Source organism: Pimephales promelas, chromosome 25, assembly GCF_988280905.1.
Source record: "Pimephales promelas chromosome 25, fPimPro1.hap1.1, whole genome shotgun sequence".
Classification (NCBI taxonomy): domain Eukaryota; kingdom Metazoa; phylum Chordata; class Actinopteri; order Cypriniformes; family Leuciscidae; genus Pimephales; species Pimephales promelas.
The window spans coordinates 14,610,621-14,633,918 of record NC_142793.1 but is presented as its reverse complement, the minus strand read 5'-3'; the positions used below and the strand labels follow the sequence as shown (position 1 = coordinate 14,633,918).

At 37.4% G+C, this 23,298-nt stretch overlaps 1 protein-coding gene across 2 annotated transcripts in view; it reads right to left on the bottom strand.

The window, feature by feature from the left end:
- Nucleotides 1-23,298, bottom strand: part of agbl1 (AGBL carboxypeptidase 1) — a 222,757-nt gene that overhangs the window by 158,145 nt on the left and 41,314 nt on the right. The gene's annotated exons all lie outside the window — the stretch shown is intronic.

Genomic DNA, 23,298 nt, shown 5'->3' with positions numbered 1-23,298 from the left:
AAATTAGCCTAAGGCTAACTCTGGTGTAATGCATCAAATGTTTACATTTATGTTATTAATTGCACATGGTCCCTTTAAATAAAAATCAATACAATACAATACAATACAACTATTACTTGGCAGATTCAAAGTAATTTTGTAAGTTGATACAACTTGTAGTTTCTGAATTTGTTAATTCAAGTTAACATGTTGAGTTTTCACAATCTCAACTAGTCTGTGAGTTGACTTAATTAGACTGTGTGTCATCTCAACTTAAAAACATGCTGAACCATTAAAGTAAGTTCACATTATGTATCCCGAGATTACATAAAGCGTGAAACAGGTCTCGTTCATCGGCAAAGCTGGAGAGTCTATCGGCAGATGATTTAATTCTTCCATCATCATCAAATTTGGTAAGTATAAATATTCCTTCATATTTGAGTAATGACTTGTAAAATGACATATGAAGTAATTATCTGTATTGTTTGATTACATTGGACCATTGCGTATCCAGTTTGGCAAGTTATGTAGTGTAGCTAGTTGATAGTCAGCAAACTAAAGCTAAAAATCTATAAAAACTTACCAACTATATTACTTCTTTTTCTTTTATTTATTTAACATATGCTATATAAATTTCATTAATTTGGCAAAAAGGTGGTGGTGAATATAGATTCATTTCATATGGAGGACATTTTTGTGTATTTGTTTACATATACGTGTTAAAAAACTATGCTAAACAAACTTAAATTACATCATTAAATAATATATTCGATAATTATATAATCAAATATTAGCCTATATATATATATATATATATATATGTATATTGTTGTTTTAGGTCTACTAATAAACTGCTAAACAAGCAGTGAAATTACTGAACTTAAATATACAAGTTTGATAAAAATCATCATTAAAGAAGAAAATTTCAAATGGCATTTAGAGGCTTTTGCATCTGAACTCTTCATATTACAAATAATAATGAAATAGTAATAAATCTATATCTCTGAAAGTATTTGAAGTATTTTGAATACAATCGGCTGTGTGTTATTAATTGCAAACAAAATTAAAATTAGTGATCCCAAAACAGTTCTGTGTTTTGGGTAACAGGTTGAAGCCCGATACCAAGGGACCTCGACCTCTTCCCAGGCGTATACAGATGAGCTGACGCAGGACATGCTAACAACAGCTCCTGGTACAGCATCCATCTTCACCTCTGTCCTGTTCCCAGTGACCCGGTCAGTTATTATCCGACTTGAGATGCACGTATTTGGCAAGTTCGGGTTTCAGAGCTGTGAGTTTCCATCCCTCCATTTGTTCCCATGCTAAAATAAGAATTAGCAACTCTTGCTAATTACAGCTGCGATCAAGGCCTTAGGATTTCATTTTCGTGCAGCGCAGAAGCCCATGAGAGGTAATTGGTTATAAGACAAGAATCTTTCTGCGGTTTACAGACCTTAGGTTTTTTCTCCAAACACCCAAAATCATTTATATTTGCATCTTTTATATGTGTTTTTTTTTTTTTTTTTTTTTTTGGACAAACTCCAAGATTGTTCGGAAACGTAATTCTCATCTGAATCGAGTTTTCAAGGAGGATTGGTGCCAATTATTTTTTGAGTACTGCTAAGAACTATAAAGTTACAATTTGAGACTTTGTGCAGTAATTATTGACTCAATGGAAGCTCATTTATAAAACAGTTATAATGCATTAATATCATCGATTCGCCACCACGCCATAGTTATGAGAGTAGACAGAAAAAAAGAGAAAGTCTAGCTGGGTAAAATGCACAATTATAATAAGAGCAACATGCTTTGCATAACATTCAGTATGTTGGAATATGATCTTTTGACCGACCAAAACAAACTGTTGCAATTTGTGAAAAAACTCCCATCAGAATGCACTGGAAGTTTATTGCAGAGGAGGCATGGAAATATTCTTTTAAAATCACCATAACAGGCTGAAAATACCATCTGAATAGGGTTTAATATGAAAATAATGGTGATAAATTCAATTGTAATTTTACAAAATGTAAAATAAATAATGTATATAAATGCACACTCATTATTGTTTAAGAGTAACATGCCTTGTTTCATCACTAGAGGGCAGTACATGAAACATGACTTATCCACAGTGACAACACATTATAATAATCAAAATGGAGTTAGAGTATTGGCACATCAATAGTTTTTTTTTTTTTTTCCCCACAGATATTAGCAACAAGGACGGTGTGAAACATTACAAGACATGGTCTACAATTAATCAGAAGAAGTAGTTGTAGACAGCATGAAAACTAACTTCTGAGTTTAGCATTTCTCAGATAGCTGGACAGTTTGCCATCAACTCTGACACATCCAGAGCAAAAGACTGAACTAATTAGACGATGGTGCGAGATGTTCTCTAGCCCCTGTAGCATTACTCGACATTTCCCTCGAGTACAGAGCTCGGTTTAAAAATATTTTTGACCTTCATGTTTGACCAGACTAAATAGTAAAGAGATTAAGATGGAAAAAAAAAACACCCCTTCCTTTGCCAATCTCCTCCCACCCATCCACCAATGCTAATGTTGTCATTCACATCTTAACCTTTTTCACAACCATGTCCATTAGTAAAATTCAAAGGGGCTTGGGACAAATGTGTTACATACATGAAATGTACCATGACAAACCATGGAGATTAAAAAAGAAGTCCCAAATATACAACATAGAATACTATATTAATTACAGTTTGGTGATTGTATATGGTTAGTTACATGTTGTCATATTAACAACTAGTCAGTAGCTAAGTGTCACAAAACTGGGTTCAGAAGCTTACACTTCCATATAATCAAATAGAGTAAAGGTTATGTGTATTTGGCATGCTGTCTGAGGGAAGGAAGTTGAGCTCAGCATTTGGCCCAAATCCAGAGTACCATAAACTGCAAATGCACTGTAAAAAAAAAAAAAAACATTATAAAACCCCATAGGAAAATGACTACTGTATATAATGAGTTTCGGTTCAGTGAGGACGTGAACTCCTTGTCACTGAACGATAGATCTGACTGAGTCGGATTCAAACCTGAAATGATAGGTTGGGATTATCAGTTCAACTCCTACTGTGCCGAAAAGGGCACGATGAACTTCATGGGACACAGTGTAATTTGTACTAAGCCACTGAGAGTACAGCAAGACGTGCCAAAGACCGTGGCCAAACTTCGGCATTGAGTCAAGTTAAAGGACACAGGTTCATCCAGATACATTGGCGTGTTCATATATTGACAAATGCATACGCAACTCAAGCCCATACACAAACCAACTCCCACAAGGCATGTCGATCATCAATCATCAACAGAGGATTTATGGAAAATCAGCTTTCTCATCGATAACATTAATCAACTCAGTGAAATTCCAGCACAACACCGGATCAAAGGTAGAATCCTATATTGCATGTCAGTAACTGTATATGGCGTCTTAAAATAGTTTGGCAATAGACTTGGTTACTACACTACAAATCACAACATAAAGAGTTGATATTCCATTCTCAGCACTGATATCCAAGGAAGAAACCCAGCCATTCACTTCAGACCAGTATGATAAATTAGGAGTCACCGAGCTGTGGCAGACAGATGGAAAAGTGATAAACCTTTGCTGCGAGCCAAATGAGCCACTGAGTGAGAGAGTGTGTGAGAGAGGAGGGGTTACGGGCTTTTGGATGCATTGACATTTCTCTGCATTACTGTATTATTAATACAACCAATAAATCCACAGTTTATATAAATATTAAAGCCACTGATATTTAACCAGGGTTCTCACACTTTCAAGGGCTTTCCAGGTCCAATACCCTCAAATTCAAGTGCTTAATGTGGGGACAACAAATGAGGTTCCATCGTAGTAGTTTCGTACGTTATCGCAACGTACAACACAAAGCACCTCAAGCGGGAAACACTTAACATAACATATGCATGTAACTGACGTAAATCAGCACAGTCTCATCCCAAAACGTCATATAATTGACATTTTGGGACGTCTTTTGACCATACGTCAACATCCGCCGTTTTAATGTCGGTTAGATGACGTTATCGGATCCTAACCCTACCCCAGACCTAAACCTACCCTGTCACTTAACTGACGTTAAAGGTAAAGCGTCAGTTGTATGACGTCCCAGGATCATCATGTAACTGACGTTAAAGGGTACCGTAAAACGGCGGATGTTGATGTATGGTCAAATGACGTCCCAAGACGTCAGTTATATGACGTCTTGGGATGAGACTGTGTTACGTAAATCCAGCAAGCTAGAGTGCATAGGCCACGAAATGTTACGAATACACTTTCACAGTGAATTACACAGTGAATTATATGGATTTTTTTCAGAAAACTTCTTGCACAAAATAAATGTAACCACTTTCAGCAACCTGTATCTATTTGAATTTACTTTCCAAAACTTTCCACAGCCTTGATTTTTTCTTTTTTTCTGATTCACAAACTTTCAAGGATCCGTGGGAACCAGATTTTCATATTTCATTTAATATCTGACAAATAGCCAATATTATAAATCTGTCACTTTAAAAAATATATATACATATTTTAAATGTAAAATCTATCCAACTACTGTCTTGTGCTAACGTTTTGTTGAATATTATTAACTTTAAAGGTGCAAAACGCAAGTCTCTGAGTTTTTGCAGAACTACGTCCCCTCTGGCGACAAGGAAAACTGCAACCAGAGGTGCGCGTGGTGTTTGCGTTGGGGTACAAGCCGGTCTCTTTGAATCCATCTTCTACTTTTGTCGAAAGTTGACTAAAGTTTTGTCACTCTAGTTGTCTTTTCTGATACGGAGAATGGCGGCGAATACACAAACCTGCCAGACATAGCCAGGCGAGTGTGAACGCGCATGATGTCACGCCCAGTCTCAAATTTGAGCCCGAATCCCTCTTATTTATTTTACAGGATTATAGAGGGAATCGCAGTGATCAGAGAAGGGCTCATTCAAGCAATTGTTGAAGCATGTATGGGTTAGAAAAAACGGCCATTTTTAACATGAAATGTTGCATAATTCACCTTTAAGAACAGATAAATTTGAAAAAAAGAAACATATTAACATTACTGGAAGAACGTTTGTTAATACTTTTGAGAGAACCTTGCTAGAAGTTCTAAAAATATTCCCTGTTTACTGAGTGTATGGTATTAATATATTTCCTGCACTGTAAAACAATATTTCCATTATTTAATTTGATTTGACAAAAGAAAAAAAAGGTTCTTATTATTTTGTTCAGATGAATGAATTCTAAGGCATCCAGGTTACTTTAAACAATATGTTTTACAATGTTATAATACAGTAGTAATTAATTTATTACAAGTATTTAAATGTATAAATATATGTTTGTTTGTTTTTTTTCTAATTAAACTGCACTAAATTCATGCACTTAATTGACATCCCTAGATAATCTCCTCTAAGCCCTTTCCATTTTTTTACATTTATAAATTGTTACTCATGTATGTCAATATGTTGCAGCGTATGAGTTTGCACTTGAATAAATGTTTGTGTTCCATGCCTTTTATCACCAGCAGGTCATGAATGTTACAGGCAGCCATGCTTGCGGACGTACCTTTGGTCAAAGGCTCAGAAATGCACCTGCTTAAAAGGCCAGCTGCTTATACCAGATATAACTTTATTGCAAACCGTTCAACCGTCATGCAGTGTGCCTATACTATACCCAGATTGAATCTGACTGTTCCGTGCCTTGTTCAGGTTTCTTCCAAACCAAGATCATAATCTTCCAGATAAAAGGTTATATTAGGTCTATAAAAAATTATCAGTAGCAGTGTCTAAGGGTTGATTGCACGGTCTGTGTAATGGTGAACACGTCAGATATAGTGAAAACTATAATTATATAGCATTTTAAACTCTTCACATTAACAGCTGATAGGGCATATATGAGCTGGCCCTTCACATAAGAATTACACTAATCGCCTATTAAATAGCAGCTGCATTATGAAGACATAATTATGCCATTGACTGCTATTAAGTGACATTAGGATTGTAAATCAGAGGAAAATAAGGTCACGTCACCTATATTTACAGTATTTGCTCTCATTTAGAGGGGAGTAAAAGGTAAGAGCTAGTTGGAGATTTAGTTCTGGCATCTTTTCTATTCAAACAGGAGGTTGGGGCAGAACATTACACAGTGTCCTTTGTGCAGCCAGTTGCTTTTAGTTTATGTTCCTGTTTAGAAAAATCAAGGAGGACATACATTTCCACCAATTCATATGTTGCTTAAAAAATGTGCTTAATCGGAGTACAAAGCTACTTTTGAATTGCTTCTAATGGAGAGAAAAATCTAGTTTTTCCTAAAATAGGGTGGTGTCATTCTGGGGCTACAGCAAACCAGCTAGACCCGGTCCCCTGGTCAGAAGCATTACATACAATTTCATTGTAGGGAGTATTTTGGGATCATTTACACAAACCGAGTTTTCAACTGAAAATATATAATAAAACTAATAATAATTTACCACAACAATGCCATTTTGGGGGTCTGAAAATGCAAACTTTTGAAAATGGGTTTCAAAGTGCAAGTTCTTGAAAACCATCCGTTACCATCTCTGTGTAAATTACAAATGGTGAATTAGTGAAAAAAGGTGACGTGATGCACATCTCTATTACATTTAGTCTATAGGCACATACTGTAGAGTTTCATCATAAAATCTACAATGTGGTCTGCAGTGATCGTACTGTAAAAAATAATCCAGTAAAAAAACGGTAAACTACTTGCAGCTGTACCGTAACAATACGGTGTGTTACTGTTTTTGTGTTAGAGTATAAAGCTGTTAAATTAAAGTTTTATACTGTAGCTGACAATACGGTATTTAGCTGTTCATTTTAAAACAGTAACAACCCGTATTTTTATGGTATGATGCCGGCAATCACAGCTGCCAGTAGTGTAGCGTTTTTTTTTTTTTTTTTACATGATTATTTTTACAGTGAACACAAAGAAAGACTAAATTTTAAATGTGTATATTTGCTAAAGCATTTAGAAAGACATTTGCATATACACTCACCTAAATAATTATTAGGAACACCATACTAATACTATGTTTGACCCCCTTTTTCTTTCAGAACTGCCTTAATTCTGCGGTGCAGTGATTAAACAAGGTGCTGAAAGCATTCTTTAGAAATGGCCCATATTGATAGGATAACATCTTGCAGTTGATGGAGATTTGTGGGATGCACATCCAGAGCACAGAGCTCCCATTCCACCACATCCCAAAGATGCTCTATTGGGTTGAGAGCTGGTGACTGTGGGGGCCATTTTAGGACAGTGAACTCATTGTCATATTCAAGAAACCAATTTGTAATGATTTGAGCTTTGTGACATGGTACATTATCCTGCTGGAAGTAGCCATCAATCATGGGTACATGTTGGCCATAAAGGGATGGACATGGTCAGAAACAATGCTCAGGAAGGCCGTGGCATTTAAACGATGCCCAATTGGCACTAAGAGGACTAAAGTGTGCCAAGAAAACATCCCCACACCATTACACCACCACCACCAGCCTGCACAGTGGTAACAAGGCATGATGGGTCCATGTTCTCATTCTGTTTACGCCAAATTCTGACTTTACCAACTGAATGTCTCAACAGAAATCGAGACTCATCAGACCAGGCAACATTTCTCCAGTCTTCAACTGTCCAATTTTGGTGAGCTCTTGCAAATTGTAGCCTCTTTTTTTGTATTCATGAGGTCTGTAAGGTTTTGAGGAATAATAAATACCCTGAATAAATACAAACACACTCCTGTTGGGCTTAAATTGTAAACTAAGAAACAGATGACTATTGTTAGCTGAAATTGTGTTTTGCAACCAAAAGTTTACCTCTCGGCAAATTATATATTTTCAAAAAGCTCTGCAAGATCTGATTCATTTCTTCCTCAGTTCAAAGCACAACAGCATTTCTTGGATCAAATTCAGCAATTACAAATGAGGAGGAAAAATAGAAGATTTTCCAGTGTCTCATTCCACCAATTTGACTGTTCCCTGGGCAACGTTTCATTGCTAAGCAACTGTCACATCAGATATAACATGCTTCAGAATAAATAAATCTAAAACACAACTTTCATACTTTTGACAGCTTGGATTTACCTCAGAGTATTTAACAAAAGCTGAAATAGAGCAGTTCTCAAATTAATGTTCCATAAAATAATTATCACGAGATTTAGTAAATTAACAGGACTGGACACCCCTCTAAACCACTAACTATAATACACACACACACACACACATATATATATATATATATATATATATATTGTCTTGTGAATCATTTAGAATATATATATATATATATATATATATATATATTGTCTTGTGAATCATTTAGAATCATTTTCTGACCATCAGCAATCAGTTTGAGAACCACTTCTCTATATTAATGAAAGAATGCTAGTGTCATTAGTGGCCTTAATCAGGTGCTGTGCTCTGCCAAGTCATTTTTAGAAACGTTTCCTCTGTGCACAACATAGCTAGTGCCATACCACTGCCATGTTCATTCTATAAAAGCTTCACTCAGTCCTTAGTAATGATTCCTACGTAGCACTGTGGGAAATAGTAATACAGACAGATACCTGATACCAGACACCAATGAGCTGGTTACTAAGAGTCACTTAAAAGTTATTTATCACTGGACGTCCTGTCTTTCTACCAAAAAAAAAAAAAGTGGCAAAAGTGATTTGGCTATTCATTAGAAGAATTATTAGCTGAAAGGTAACACTCCCGGCTCAGGCTACAATGATAAATGTTCATAGGGTCAGATGCTTGGTCAGAAGTTGAACTGCCAACAGTTCCTTTTGGCTTCCTCTTCTATGGGTAAACCTTTTAAGATGTACGCCATCTTTGGGTCTAACTCGCACGCTAATCAACTTACTCCTCAATATTTCATTAGCATTTAGCTGATATTTTAAACCTCAACAGAGCCACTACAGTGGTGTAGCATTCTTGTGTATATACAGTATAGCAATGATAAAAAAAGAACAATGTTAAACGGAATCCCCTATGCCTTTGGGGGCCAACAAATCCAATCCTGTCTCCATCAGGGCAACAGCTGCTGATTAAAACAAGCACCATGGAGGGTAGGTTACTTATCCTTGAGCGTCAGTGGGAAACTAGAAACCCATTCTTTGAGAAGGCAATAACAACAACAACCAGCAGAGTCGCTGGGTTAATCGCATCCACTTGAAAGTGGCATTAGCACAACGATAATACTCTATATCAAAAATAAACTCAATTAGAGATGATTATCGCATTACTTTTGTTCAATCGAGAATTATAATGTCTGTAATGGGCAAAAGTTGGACCATCAATATCTAGGGTCTAGCCAACCACTATTAGAAAACATTCTGCGCAAAAAGAACTCTGAATATGCGTACTATTAATAAAAAAACTGTTTGACCCTGAAGTCCCCTAGCACTAGCAATGTTCAGAGTAACTGACACATCAGCACTGCCCACTGGGTTTTTGGCTTAATCTCCCTAAAGCCTCTAATGGCACAGCAGAATGAACAAATATTTAAATGCCTCGGTGGATACTGGCACGGCTAATATTACTCTGAGGGGGTCATATCTTTTTTTACTAATATTGTTGAAAAGTTTAAACAACATCTAGAGTGCCACACATTTACACAAACGCATGTTAACATTCAGTTCTATAAGTAAGAAATAGCGTCAAAGGTTGCAGATATCACATCCCCAGAAGCGGCAAGGTGACTTCATTATACACAATACCACTGAATCCCTCTCTAATCCAGACAGACATGAGTCTATAAATTATAACCTTCACCTGTGGGACATGGACTTCCTAAAGCCAGAAGAGCTTTAATGCTTACATTCTCTCAATGGCATTCTCCTGCAACAAATGCATTGTGGGTAGTAACTGTCACTCAGCAGTGGTCCTCCTCATTTAGTTACATAATACCATAGGATAAATATCCCAACGTTTGAGAGGCACACTTGGTGGGTGCAAGGAGGACAAATATTGAAAACTGCTGAGTTCACAGTTGAGGCTGCGAGATAAAAATAAAGGTGATGGAAATAACTCATCTCTCGTCTTGGGCTTGGTTAAAAGAAAAGAGCAGGTGGGACTTGAGACATTCCACGTGGTCCATGCAGACAAGAGCTCCGCCCAAACCGCTAACTCACTAAGCACAAGGCAGTGCCTTGAACGTCAACAACAGGACGACTACGTCAATCGCGCTGATCGATAATCAAGCATGTATTTCAAGGTTGACTGGTGCGTTTTGTAAATGTACCCTGTGATCCTCTGCAACAAATCATCTTTTCGTTGTTCACTTTATCAAGACTTAAAAACAAAAGGTGCATCAAGCTCAAGCAACCTGGTGAAAAGCAGCAAAAGACCACAGTGTGCACGTAAAACAAGACTTGTGCAAGCTACAGCGTGAGCTTTCTTTACACACAGCATGCTCTTGCCAACTGCAGGACTTGATGTGCATTCAGAGCATTGCAGAGATTCATCTTCTCGCTTACCCCCATTAGTGAGGCTTCCACACTGTTTCAATGTCGCCGTCCAGGTGAAGTGACCCGGCTTACTGTAGCTGTACATCTTGGGATGGTCAATATATTTCAGTATATTTGAGAAACAAAGTGCAAGTATGTCCAATATAGAGATTCCTATCTGCTTCTACCTACTCCCACTGCCTCTAGCCCACTCACTGAGTCCTGAATTTAAGGGTCGCACCTGGCTGTTTTTTTAAAAGCCCCCCTCCCTTTGGGTAAACTCCCCAGCTGGATTCCGGCCTGACAAAAAGCAACAAGGGCAAATGTGATGTAAATCAGTCCAGGGTGCACAAGTTGTCTAGGGTGGTGTGGTGGCTTTCTGTGGGGGGTTGGTGTTGTGGTTTTATGCAGCTTTCTTCAGACAGCTTATGGCAGGGTTTATAAATGTGTGTGTCAGTGTGGTTGCATGGGCGGTAGACTCAGAAGCTGCCAATGGAGGATGTCCAAACTGAGTCTTAGCCTCTTGATTTGTCTGTCCACACCACACAATATGAATAGCATGTTATGCCAGGAATGCATGAGTGAAAATAAACCCCATTTATGCAAGCATGCAACGGGCTCCCTTTGATCGGCATGACACAAAAGCTAACAAGTATCACTGCAGCACTTATGTGCAACCTTACCCTATTCATGTTGTCCACATTTAGGATTACTTATTCTTCTCCTTCAAGCTTTGATAAACTGCATCAGAACAAAACCGCTGTAAATCACCATCTAAAACCCCCATTAGTGTCAATTTGGTTGCCAAGTTCAGACAGTGATGTTTTTGTTGCAACAATCACAGGAACTTCACTTGGTGCAAGAACATTAGCCTGCCAAGACGGAAAGTGCACAAAACGCCACAGCTAGTCATGCATGGGAAGCTCGGAGAAGCATATCTTGTAAAGACGGCTGCCTACAACTACGAATTTACGACTGCTTGGCCGTCTCCCAAACTTTTAATTAACACTTTACATCAGAAGAGTGACTCTTGCTTGCTGCAGAGCTTGTCAGAGGGCCAAATCTGGTCTCTAGGTCTTGTTTTCCAAGCCTCTTACTTGAAGTTCTTACATTTTGCTCAAGTGCATTGAGGATTTCAGTTGAGTTTTATGATGTGTGGGATTCACTTTTAGCTTAGCTACCTTGAAAACACCAGCATACTTGCATGGAATTAATGAATACACAAATGAAGATATTTAGAAAAATGTCCATGGAAACTTTAGCGTTAAGTTCTGCCAGGAAGACTCAATTGTTGCGTCACTAAATACCTTCTCATCTATCCAAATACTTGCGGTATAAAAGACCGGTACTTAAACGTGTTCAAGTTCACCAATGCTGACGCTTCCATTGACCTCCATCCTCCCCACCACCACCAGGATGGTCCTTTCCTATACCTCCCGGGGGGTCGACTGCGCCCCTGCCTTCGTCTTCAGGCAGAAAACTCAGAGACCCTCGGATTCCAAGCTATGGACGGGGCCTACGCCAAAGAACTTTATTGCTTGCTGGGCTTTCAATAAATGTATTTATTGTTACAGTATTTATTCTCCCAAGTCTTTCTGGTTGAAATACAATAAAACAATTGGGGTTGTTGTTTAGACCTCACTGACTTCCAAAATATGTTCTTTGAGTTAACAGAAGAAAGACATTCATTTAGATTTGGGACAACATGAGGGCGAGTACGGAAACGTTCATTTTGGACTTAATCCCTTTTAGTAACCTAAGATGCAAGGCCTAATATGTCAAACAGCATCACATGAAAAAAAAACCCAGAATGGTTGGCCCATTCTGATGCAGGGCACAAGGTTTATGAGCAAAGTTTTGGTGTCCCCACTAGGCTTCTTAAACTGCCTAGCAAGGTAGTGCACCATTTATAATTTAATTGAGAATGCCTTTTGAATTTGAATTGAGGCAGCAAACAATATCCAGAACTGCAACTTAATTTTGAACGCAGGAAGAATTACAATGGAAAGTCGATGAAATTAGTTTTAAGGACGGGTGGAATGCAGAATGTTGAAGCTCTTGTACCAGTGCAAATGAGACCATGCATATAATCTAAAGTTGTGTTTCTACCGCTTCAAGACCTAGCAAAGGGATCAGATGGTCTTGACAGGCATCCAGCTTCAACGGTACAAGCGTGGGACCTGAGGGAGTTTTTGTAGCTATTGTTTATCTTTGAGAGGGGCAAAATATATAGAGAAAACTCAAGGTACACAAGCTTGCTCGAGAACAAACTGGAGGTTCAAGGGGCTTATGAAACCACAGATCCAGTAGCCAGCTGGTAGCTGTGGGCAGTTTAATCCTAGCCAGAGCAGAACCCATCAAGTCCCTCACAGAGAGGTTTAGTTTCATCTCTAAAACAACAGAGAACACTCCTCCTATTTCTCCCACACCTTCCCTGCGGCATCACCCTTACACATGGAACGGCACTTTGCTTGTTCTTCCAGCATTTTGAGCACAAACATGTTAAATAAGTTATCAACTCGAGTGATGCAGGGCACCTATGACAGACTTCTATGCCAAGCTGCTCAAGAGGCCCATGAATAAATAAGAGCAGACCTGAGGATACCGGGAAGGGTTCACCACTCGAAGCTGTCAGTTAACAATCCATCTTGAAGTCTCGATGTGAACCATTCCCAAGTTAAAAGCAAAAATAAACATCTTTCCTCGTGGCTCCTCCATTCCTTTTGTACAACACTCCATAAACAAGCTCCTCAGCGTCAATTGTTTTGCCATTTTTGCATGATACAGAGAAACAGCGGCAAAAACATTGTTCGAATCTCTGTGGTTCAGTGAGGAAAAGAGAGCACACAAACATTTGCTTCTTGAAATCAATAAGTGAATGGGAAATTACTGATGAACTGTGTGGGCGGGATGTAACTATGAAATTATTGCAGTCCACCCCGGGCCCAAGCTGAACGTTTTAAAAGCAAAAATGTTGTCACAAATGAATTTTAATAAAACACTACTGACAAAACTCAATGTGCACACATGAAATTTGAACAATCAGTCATTAACTTCTTTGTTTTAAGTCTGAACAGGAAAAACGTTATACTAAAGACATGCAAAGAATATTGCTTTAAGTTTTAATGTTCACAGATCATGAATTGAATTCTAACGCTTTTAAAGTGGGTGGGCTTGATCACATGATGACAACAATGCTTTCATTTCACTTCTAGGCCAATTTTCATTCCATCCTGAAACCTTCTTACAGGGGAATTACGCAAATGTGGATACTGAGACCCTTAAGCAGGCATACTTGTCATCTAGTGGCCATAGCAAAAGATAACCTTGGTATGAAATGCATGTAGACAGACATCTCGAGTTGCTGGCTCCCACCAGTTAATAGATTCTATTTCTCTCAAGTTTTAAGAGTGGCCGATTGTTTATTTTCATCTGATAACCATGGTAAAGTGAGCGAGCACTATGGCAGCATTTTTTTAATCTTAAAGGAAACTGAGGACCTTTGCTTATGATTCTGTGTGAAGCTATGGGTTCAAATGCCTTTTTACAGCTTTAGAGTAAATACATAGAAATAGAAATAAATAGAAATGTGACTTTATCAATTAATTGTGACACAATTACAGTGTAAATTCACAAAATTATTTATGATCATTATGTTTGATTATTATCTACAAGACAATTGTGACTTTTCTAATGATATTGCAAGCAATCATCTTACATTTTTTTTTTAATTATCTAAAATATCTACTGTATTGTTTAATTATTGTGACTTTATTTTAGACAATAAGACAAGGGTTTCCACCAACCCGATCTCACGGGAATTCGTACGAATTTTACGAGGTGGCTAATTCGTAACAATTTGTACGACCTCACTCGTACGAATTAGTACGATTTAGCTAAATCGTACATATTTTACAAATTAGCCAATTCGTATGAATTCGTACGAATGACCTATCCCCCGGGCCCCGCCCCTAAACATAACCGTCACGTGGGTTTAGACAAATCGTACAAATTTGTATGAGTGAGGTCGTATGAATTAGTACGAATTAGCCACTTTTTAATCATTCGTACGAATTCGTACGAATTGGTCGTGAGATAGAGTAGGTTTCCACACATGGGTCTCTGTTGTGAATATATTGCTACAATTTTTATATAAATAAAAGAGACTGCTATGGATAGGCGAAAAATAGAGGTAAATAGAGAAAAAAAAAACTTTCTCTGTTGAAATTATCAGAAAAATCTGTCAAAATGTTTACTTCAAAGCAGCCACCGATGCTTAATACACTGCTGATCATGAGTTCAATCACCATCTGCAAATCTCAACAACAAATTAAAGACGATGACTCATTCCCTCATGGTCCACTAACTTAAAAATACCACGTTAAGCATCTTTTCTTGCCATTAATGGTATTTTTCGAGAGAGAGAGAGAGACGTGATCAGAGGGCACAGTGTTCACTGCCAATTCCGTATCTCCCCCTTTCATCAAGGCCACAGTGGACACAAGACTCTTTTTCCACCTGTCCTGCAACCTGAATGGGATGTGCATCTTATATTTTGTTCCCAACGCAACAGGACCTGCGCTGTGGAAGTATCCCGCCATGGCCAGGCTCAGGATTTTCCACTGGGTTCTTTTGTGAGCCAGAAAGCCTGACTGTCACTCAAAGTGCCGGCTGTAACATGAGCAATCGACCAAACGCTGGCACTCGCATGCTGAGGATGTCTGAAATAGCACTTTCCATAAAACATGCAGAGAGAGGGCAGTGAAATCTGACCTCAGGATCGGCAGCCACCACCCCACTCCAATATCCTTCCATACCCCCGTCCTCCCGCTCTCCCACCTACTCAAATCCTGCACCAGCACCTCACAATAAAAACATAAACATGTACACAGAGAGAGAGAGAGAGAGAGAGAGAGAAGGGGGGGGGGGGTGAGGCAAGGGTCTTTCTGAAATGTCATCAGTCATTTAGTGCAGCTGCAGGAACACAAATATCTGTTTGGGGGAGGGGTACGTTATACACTAAATATTAATAAGAAAATTAAATATTCAAAATCAACCCATTTCAAATGTATTTTCACCTGTATGAGTCGCACGTTAAAGGGATACTCCGCTTTTTTTGGACATAGGCTCATTTTACCACTCCCCAAGAGTTAGACAGTTCAGTTTTACCGTTTTTGAATCCATTCAGCTGATTTTCTGATATTTAGGAGAATATCAGTAACCAGAGAGTTTCTGGTCTCATTGACTTTCATAGTATATTACAGCCCATTCTCACTCCCAAGGCGTCATCTAACTGACGCCTTGGGAAGCATTTGGACATGCTTCAATATCTGACGCTTTAGGCGCCCTTTAGCGTCAGTTAGATGACGCCCTAGGATCGCGTGTACCCTACCCCCACCCCACACCTAAACCTAACCGCGTCCTCTAACTGACGCTTTCCTTTAGCGTCAGTTAGATGACGCAGTAGGATCGCGTCATGTAAGTGACGCTAAAGGGCGCCTAAAACGTCAAATATTGAAGCATGGTCAAAGGTGACGCCTTGGGGTGAGAATGCGTTGTATATTACTATGGAAGTCAAAAAAATCGGCTGAATGGATTCGAAAACGGTAAAACTGAACTGTTTAACTCTGGGGGAGTTGTAAAATGAGCCTATTTCCAAATAAAGTGGAGTATCCCTTTAACAAATGTACAGATTTATGACTTGTGCTCAGAATGTAACATCATCACCTGCACACAAAGCAGATCCATACTTTTCAGTAACGCAACATCTGCATGTGAACTTTCATTAAGTCCAGCTTTTCACACAAGTCAAATAATATAAAATTATATTTTTAAAAAAGAATATACAGTAAAATGGTTATAAATACTGCCCGGCCCATATTGGATTTAAATTGCCAATGCAAGAGTCACTCTCAGCACTCTGTAAAGTCTCCCAACTATACAATTTGAGCCTGATGAATCTTGAGATTGTCATCCTGGAATATGGCTTTGATGCGTCTTCCTGGATGGTTGTATAAGAAATTAAAAGCTACACACTCCATCAATTAGGATAGGAAGATCTACTGATCTGATTGGATCTGAACTATCCAATCAGATCAATGTGTGATCATCAACGAGTGGATCTGTGAGTGAGTGGAGGTGGGGCTAATTTGCAATGAGGCAAGTACATTCAAGCTATTTTAAGGCATGAAGATTTATTTTATTTTATTTTATTTTTTTTAGAGAAAAAAACTTTTAAATGTGACATTTCGGTTATCAAATTATTGACTACAGGGGGGCTTTAAGCAATTGCCTATTTACATCACAGCAGTGTGTGTTTGTGTGTATATATATATAAAAAGCTGAGAGCCACATTGATTAATACCACTGGTGTTTTTTTTCCTACAATGCATGGCTTGTTATCTCCCTCTTGTGGTCACACTGAACCTCACATCCTCATAAACTACAGGAGAAGGATCTCATGACAGCTCTTGACATGGTCATGACAGCTAATAGCACACACTCTTGACTAATCTGACAGGAAATGGCATTAACATGTAAACACTATTTACATGCATTATACATAATACACTGCTGGATTTAGCAGTCTGTAGTATTTCAACCCAGCTCAGTTAAGACTATGAAATCACTGGCCAGTAAAGCAGGGCAATTAAATTCAGCAGTAATTAGAGGAGATATATGCAAACGGGACATACTGAGTTATGAGACACTCGTAGGGAATGGGAAGACCGGGTCTCGGATTTACGGCCACCGAGTTCAAACAGAGTTTCATTTACATTAATAAAGTGGCTTCACTTGAACTGCGACTCTGGGGAAATGATACGAAAAGATGCACATGCTGCCTCGCATAAAATAGCCTACTGTAAGAAAGCTTTAACATTGTTCATATTTTTTCCGAAAAGAAAAAAAAGCTCATAAATTCCATCAAGTTGCTTAACAAGCCAGGAGTCAATAGCCCAATTTTGTGATATGACCCACTATTTGGGCATTATATTCAATGTTTAATAAATTAATTAAAATAACGGTGAGATTATTTTTTTCTTATTTTTCCACCAAATTTTAAAGTATGAGTCGTTGCAGACATCCACTATAAAAAATAACTGTGATTTTAACGGGAAAATACTGTAAAAATGCTAATTGGTTAACAGAAAGTTTCCGTACTATACACGGTAAATACGTAACTGTGATATAATTTTACAGTAAAATGACATTAAATTTACAGTATTTGAAAGTGAAAAAGAACAAATCATTGTGTCAATAAGTTGGTAAATCAACATTTTATCAGAAAATAACATACGGTTTATTACTGTAAATTTTGTCTGTAAAACCATTAACGTTCCTGCCGAATCTTTAACGGTAAAGTTCTGGCAACCACAGCTGCCGTTTTTTTACCATAAAATTTACAGTTTATTTTTTACAGTATATATATATATATATATATATATATATATATTAGTATATACTGTATTAGAGATGCACCGATATGAAAAACTTGTCCGATACGATAACCGATAATTATTCAGTTTTGAAAGCCGATGACCGATATATTGGCCGATAAATCTAAACCAAAATTTTTATTTAATTTTTGAGAGCCTGATTACAAAAACAGTAGTCTCACCATTAAATCCGCGTCCCAAAGACACAATTATAATGATGTTCTCGTTATAATTTTATGTAGCCGATCTGACAGACTTGCATGTTCCAGGATTGTCCTTTTTGAAGTGATTTCAATATATTTCAAGCAATTCAAATCCATCATGTTAAACAGTGCGCATCTCAGCAGAAGGAAATAATACATTATTTATCGGCTTTAATATATTGGCTAAATTTTCTTATCCGGACGATAACAATAACAGTAAATTGAACATATATCGGCCGATACCGATATGGTGGCTGATATATCGTGCATCCCTAGTATATATATATATATATATATATATATATATATATATATATTAGTTGATGTCTGCAATGACACATACTTTAAAATTTGTTAAAAAAAATAAGTTTTACCAAATTTCCTCTCAAAATTTCTCTCAAATTTGCTCTAAATAACAATTCTGACAACCAATCCTCCCATTTTTTTCTAAATATTTATCTATATGCATCAAACACAGTTTAGATTTAAAGGCAGAAACCTATGCTCATCTGATTGCATCCTCATTAACTCTCATCTAACCCTTAGCGGATGATGAAAGATAAAAGGGAACAGATGTTATGAGAGCAAAATTAATTTCTGCATTTCAGTTTCACATCTTATGTGATATAAATATCTCTCAGGCATGGCTGACCATCAGTAATTACTGTCTAGCCATAAACCAGCATGATCAGGGAAGAGGAAATATTGCTGCACGGAAGAACAATTAACAATTGTTTTTCTGGATTCTTAAAATGGATTCTTAAAAATCATACCAACACAAACATCTCAAAAGTAAACAGTTATAAACTTCACAAACACAAAAGCGCAGGTTTACATGGACAATGTCTTCCAGACCTTCTGCATTGGATGCTCTGTGACTATGAGCTGTTAGGATGAAAAAAAGGACTATAAACATCTTCTGAAGTCACATGATAGTGTGAGCTGAAGACTAAAAGTTTGGCTTGTTATGGCATTTTTTTTTCGGCATTTTTGGATCATAACAATTTTGGTCACCATCCACTCTCATTATAAGCAACATGAACCTCCTGCCTACCATCTCTTTCTATGGTCTGCGGAAGAAATACAAAAAGTAATGCTTTTGTGAATCAACATGAGGGTCAGTAAATGACTATACGCTCTGTTACTACAAGCGTTCTGTTACAAGCATAAAACGTATACCATAATCAGTCTCAATATTTATTTTTCCTCTTATGGAAAGTCATGGAAACACTATCATGAATGTTTTTCTGTTTGTTTGTTTTTTTATGCTAGAGCAAGTGGGAATATACAGTATATTTATTCACATTTACGTTTACCCAACTATGAAATTCAACTTTTGAGATCCCATAATGTCATTCATGTCACAGTATTTCAGATATAATCATTTACCTTATAACTAATGTACTATTTTGTTGAGAGCAACAAACACCATTCTTAGTCGCATGCCTATAAATGGTTTTAGGACTGTTCAGGACAGAGATTTCAAAAGATAATATTTCAATAATTTAACAATACTTTTATGTTCATGGTTCTCTGATGTCCATTAATGGCCACATGGCATGCAGGTATTTTAATAAACGCTTTGTGAACCCTAATATAGATATTGGCTATTTCTAGATCAGTAGAGAATAGAAAGCACACTACCCACTGTGGTCCATAAACATGATTTACTGCAGCTGGTTTGGAAGAACTTGACTGAAGCCCAGATCCGAATCCCAGTAAACACCTTTTTGGGATGAACTGGAACAGCAGCTGTGATCCAGACCCCATTTGCCCAAAGTCTGTCCCTGACCTCAGTGAGGCTCGTGTGTCTAAATGGGAATGAATCCCTGAAGTCAAGTCCATCATCTAGTAGTGGAAAACCAGGAAGACCAGCTCCTCAAGCCCATGGTTTTGAAATTTAACAAGCTCATATGGGGATGTTTTTTATGTAGATGTCTACATACTTATGTTCCCACATGACAAGCACCTTATGTTGCCCAGAACCAGAGCACATTTCGAAATGTATTAAGGAATAATCATCTGCAGGTGCCAGATCACAGTGTGTCCTCAGAACATTATTCTGTTTCAAAGATGTCTAAATATAGGGTTTCAAAACCACAACGGGATCATCTGAAGCTTGGTTTTCTTCCTCATCATCATCATCTGAGGAACGCAACGTCATTAGCACCTCGCCTAAATGAACTGTCGCACAGATGGCGTCAAAGACAGCAGACACTGTGAAGCTTTTTTTTTATGTAGTTAGGCACATATTTGTGCACTGCAAACCAGTCTACTGGATGTTTTTGGATTTATATCTGTTGAAATATCTGATTTCAAAAGACCGTCCAGTCAAACAAATGCCTTATTGAAAAGATTCTAGTATGAATGACTTTGTGATCATAAGAACCCTAAACTGTAAAAAGACGAACATGACACCTTCATAATCATGACATGACATATGTTATGAATATGAAGGAAGTTTTATGTTTGACAACTGTCATTAAGTGTCATTCGCTTAATTGTGACATTTTTAATGCAAATATGATTGTTTGAGATGTCTTTGTTATGACAGCTTGACATAAACCAATACATCATAACCTGTCAGTGTCTTTGTCATGACATAACCTGTCATAAACATGACATAACAGATTAATTATTAATTATAATAATTAAACTTAAGAAACCACCTAGCTTTATTGGTTAACAGTACATTAAACTGTTAGGTGGTTGGTTTTGACATTGGCTGTCATGAAGCCATTATAACTTTTTAATGACAAATTAAATTAGTACTACTGTAGTTGAGGTCACAAAAATATTCATGACACAGCCAATGTCAAAGCCAACCACATGACAGTTTAACTTAATTTTATGTAAAGTTGTCATGAAAAAGACACTGACAGATATATTGGTTTGTCAAGATGTCATAACAAAGACATCTTAAACAATGTATTGCATTCAAAATGTCATTATTGAGCGAAAGACACTTAACGACAGTTGTCATAAACATGCATAAACCTTCATATTCAAGACATGGTTATGAAGGTGTCATGTCAGTCTTATGCACACCCCTTCAAGTAAAGTGTTGCCAAATAAACAAGTTATCTAAAAATATGGTAAGGTAAAAAAAATACTTTTATTGCAAAATAATTAACCTAACATTAATCTGATTACTATACTTTTCAGTGTAAAAAAAAAAAAAAGTGTCTGGTTTGCTAAATCAATGCAACTTTATCTATATTACTGCATATTTTTAAAAAGAAACTATAAAAATACATAAACACATTCTCTTATTCTGCATAAATGACAAAAAAAAAAAAAAATACGGTACTTACTACTGTTTAAGTGTTGTCTAAGCTTTCTAAACAAAGACGATTTGGAAAACGTCCATGGTCGAGGGGCCTGTGCAGAGGCATCAGGTCCAGACTTGACTTCACGTGTGTCTTCCATGTTCAACTGCCGTTTTTCGCGAGGAGAAGAGAAACTGGATAGAAAGAAATTGAATGGCCTTCACTCAAATCAGGTGTAAAGACAAGTCAGTGCAGTCAACCTCCGTCTCAAACTGTTCCACAGCAAGATCACTTCATTTTAAATTCACAGCACCACTAGTACGTCATGTGGTCATATTTTACTGTTTGGCAACAACAAGTGCAAATGGACAGTGCAATTTACATAAAACCCAGCACTGCTGGAAAGTTTACAGTGATCTTCTAATATCCGTAGGATTATAGTCTTGCTATTTTAGGGGGCATTTGTCATCATGGTAGGGTAACCCAATGGCTCTCCTGTGACCCTCTTAGTGGCCAGCTGCATATCTTTAGTGCATAAAGTTTTAAATGATGAGGGACATTACCTTCTTTTCATCAGGGTCATCCATCATTCATCATCAAGTGGACCCCACACGAAATGTAATGCCCATGATGTTGAGCCATCTTTCAAAAGACTTATTACAAAACTTGAGATTTATTACCAGTTCTGAATGCTTTTGAATGTGTTTGTGTTCACAGGCAGACAGATGCTTGTATCCATTGCTAAATTATATAAATATTAATAAATATACATAATCCTGCTTTTGGCACCTGGCTGTCCCTGTCTGGTTTAATCTGGAAGTTATTCATCATGTAAAATTAGATATGTCTTACATGCGTGCCTTTCAAGTCCTAAACCTTTTTTTACCCCAGCAAAAGCTGCTGTAAGCACTGCAGTAAGTCTGTGGCTTTATTATAGTACTACAATTTCATGATCTGACTCCTAATGACCGCAGCACATGTCGTCAAAACTCTGCCAGTCTTGCATGTTAACGTAGTAAAGATCAGCACATTTCTGTACAAAGAACCTACGGTCTCGGATTAGGTTTAGACATCTAATGGCGAATAGTCCCTTGGTGATTTTGCTGTTGGAACATAGCTAAAGAGATGGTTGAATTTCATTGGTGCCCATAATTAACTAAGCAAGAGACAAGGCAGTGGTTTCAATGCTCTGGACCAGAAAATGCATTCAGACTCGAATCGAAGTGAACTTGATCGTATTACACATGCTTCAGCAGCACAGGGACAGACTTTAAACATTCATAGGCTGATGAACCCAGAACACCGAGAGATGGAATGTAACCAAAGAGTTCTCATTTACAAACAGACCATTAGCACTGACTGTGGAATAAAAAGAAAAAAATAAGAGAGCAACCAAGTGATAATAGACATTCATGCATACCAACACACACACACACACACACACACACGCACACACACAATCACACACTTATTGATGTTCACTCAAATAATTCCCTGCTTGCAAAAAAAAAAAAAAAAAAAAAAGATATTACCATTGGGAAATAAAAGTAAAAAAACAAACAAATAGCATTAAAAAATTAAATATTATAGCTTCAAAATCATAAACCCTCAGGCCACAAAGAGCAGAATTGGAGAGAATTTTACTCCAAAAAAGTAGGAGTTGTCTAGGCTATATTTACAGAATATGTTGATTTAAATATGTTTGTTTAAATTTATAAATAACTTTTAGAGATAATATTTAAAATCGTTTAGGCTCTCCTATGCAGTACAGTCAAAAGTTGCTTAACGTTAACTCGAGCAGAATATCACACTGGGATTTCATTCATGAAATTATGCCTTTGCGGTTTAAGAAGGACAGATTTCAAATAGCATGAAAACTGAAGATGCGTTTGTTTGTGAAGATTAATACTGAATGCAATTAATGCCTATAGACCATT